Here is a 3,036-nt window from a genome sequence, read left to right on the forward strand (position 1 = left end):
TCCTTCTTGAATACTCCAAGGTAATTATCGAACACTTCAACCGTGTCCGGATCCGCAAAATGATATCCACATACCGCCGTAGAGAGAATGATATTTCACAAATGCAATCTGCTGACAACTTTTTAGACAACGTGACATGTCATTACGGTCGGGTCATTATACGAACTGTTTTCCTACAACCAGCCACAACGCATATTGCGAGGCGGTTTCCTTGACACGTCTTGTCAAAGCAGAGATCGTGTCCCCTTATCATGGGATTCTTATCAATATAGGTATGGGTAATCCCACCATGCCATCAATCTTGGCGCTTGGGAAGTAAGCGATTCTCAACGGGGGAGTGGGGAGGCGCACCGCTTTCGTCGCCTCTATAAAGGGATAAGAGTTCCCCATTTTTACCCACGCCTTCTTCCTCCATTGCCCACTCTTGCCGTCTCGAGCTCCAGCGCCTAGCCCAAGTCTTCTCCGCACAGTTAAACATGTCCAGAGAAGGAGGCAAGTGGGTGGCTTCCACCGTGAAGGAGAAGCACATCACAAATCTTCGGGGGGCTGGATACTTGGCCACAGACATAGCGCACCGGCTACCAGACGACGGGCAGGTCATTCCAACCTCGCGACCCCACGAGAGGGTCGTGTTTCTCGCCCACTTCGTCCGTGGACTGGGGTTTCCACTTCACCCCTTCGTCCGCGGGCTCATGTTCTACTACGGGCTAGATTTCCATGATCTAGCCCCGAATTTCGTCCTCAACATCTCGGCGTTTATCATCGTGTGCGAGGCCTTCCTCCGCATCAAGCCTCACTTCGGCTTGTGGCTGCAAATCTTCTGCGTGAAGCCGAAGATCGTGAGCGGCCAGCAAGCGGAGTGCGGAGGGGCCATGGTGGGCAAGATGCCTAACATCACCTGGCTCGACGGCTCCTTTGCGGAAACCGTGAAGGGGTGGCAGTCGGGGTGGTTCTACATCACCGAGCCGTGTGGCGCCAACTGGGCGGCGGCCCCCAAGTTCCGATCCGGAACCCCCATGCGGCTCACCTCCTGGGAAAAGAAGGGCATGTCCTGGGGCGAATCTACAGAGCTGACCAGACTCCAGACCTGCATCAAGAGCATGAAGGACAAGAACATCAAGCTTGTCAACGTGATCCAAGTCATGCTCGTTCGCCGGATTCTCCCATGCCAAAGGCAGGCATTTAATCTGTGGAAGTTCGTCCCAGCCGAACACCAGACGCTTCGGAGGCTCTATGGCATGACGCACAAAGACGCATGGAAGGCGTTGTTCAAGGCCTCCGAAGTACCTCCTCCCACATCCGAGGATCGTGGGCTCCACACCACGCGGTCTCCTAGTCAGGTGAGTTTTCAGGCTACCACCGGATTCGGTTCTTCCCAATATATTCAATGGGAGTCTTTAAATAATTGTGCGTATTTGTTCAGGATTATGTGGAGACAGCAGAGCAGATTGACTGTCCGGCTCCGCTACCAGAAGGCCCAGCTGATGCTCTCCTAACGGAGATGATAGTCCCGACGCCCTACAAGGTGCCGGAGAAGAAGGCCGAAAAGAAGGCCCCGGGGATCCGAAAGGGTCTCCGGCGTAAGGTTGTGCCGGAAGCCTTGTCCGAAGATGACGAGGCACACTCCTCCCCCGAAGGGGAGGAAGAAGAAGAAGAAGGGACCACCCCACCCGGAGAGGGTGAGGGGCCCGAGAAGGTGGACCAGGGGGCCGGGAAAGGCCCTCGGTGCAAGGCCGTCATACCCACGTCGTCCGATGACGACGAGACAGATTCCTCCCGCGGAGGCGGGGGGAAGCAAGAAGAAACTCTACCTCCCCGCACTGGGGAGGAGAAAAAGAGGAAAACCGCCCCAGAGGGGGAGGCTGGGACATCCAAGAAGGGAAAGGTGTCCCTTCCGGACTACTCCGCCACGGCCGCCCATAGCGAGGAGGGTTGGCTGCCCAGGGGGAAGCCCCTAGCGCGGTCATAAGTATCCGCACTCTATCATGACTTTACTTCACAGTTTTTTATGACGTTGAACATATATGCAGCCCGGCCAGGGTTCATCCCGAGGTATCTTCTTCGGATGGGTCCCTGAGCGATTCAGCGATGAACTCGCTCCCGACGGCCACTACCCCTCAGCCCATGGATGACATGGAGGTGTTGTCCCGAAGGCTCCCAGAGCAGGGGGAGGTGACTCTGGAGACGCCCAAAAGCGGGATTCCAGATGTCGGACATGTGGGGTTCAAGATCCCCGCGGATCGTGCCGATGAGAGCCGCAGCAAGCTGGATCCGGATACTATGTCGGAGCCTTCAATGGCTCCGGATGCGGGCAGGCGGCCCCTCGCTAGGGAGGGCGAGCCGTCCGTGCCAATGACTTCCGTGACGCCAGAGGCATCGGATAGTCTGCTGGAAGCGCTTCGCGGCGCTTCCATGGATGACGAGCACCGTACTCTTATGGGTGCGGTGATTCAGAAGGTTCTGTCCGCCAAGCGCGGACTGACCGAAGCGTGTACCAGCCTCCTGACAGGCTTTGAGGTAAGTAATAAAAATGTGTGAAATTACCACCCGATAGGTAGTAGCCCCTGATACTCTGTTTGGTATTCGGAAGGAAAAGCCAAACGGAGGGTCAATTATAATCCGCAGGAGTCTAATAATAAATATTCATGTGAATAAGCAGGCTGTGCTGCTTGCCGCTGCTGCCCGCACAGCCGAGGTTGCCGAACTAAAGCGGGACCTGGAGCAGGCGTAAGGAGAGCTCGACCTCACGAAGAGGCAGCTTGAAGGGAACAAAGGTGAGTGATTCCCCGCTCTTATGTATTTAAGGATGGATAAAATTGGTTACTCTAACACCGAAGTGTTGTGATTGTGTAACAGGGGCCACCTCCGAAGTGGCATCCCTGAAGAAAGCGATGTCCGAGGCCAGAGACAAGGTGGCCTTGGAATGCAAGGAGCGTGAAAAGAAAAGTGCCAGAGTGGGCGAGGTACAGCAAGAGCTCCAGGACCTCGGCAAGAAGTTCGAGTCCATGGAGCATGATCTGAAGATGAAAGAGGCCG

Source organism: Triticum aestivum, chromosome 5B, assembly GCF_018294505.1.
Source record: "Triticum aestivum cultivar Chinese Spring chromosome 5B, IWGSC CS RefSeq v2.1, whole genome shotgun sequence".
In the NCBI taxonomy this organism is placed as follows: domain Eukaryota; kingdom Viridiplantae; phylum Streptophyta; class Magnoliopsida; order Poales; family Poaceae; genus Triticum; species Triticum aestivum.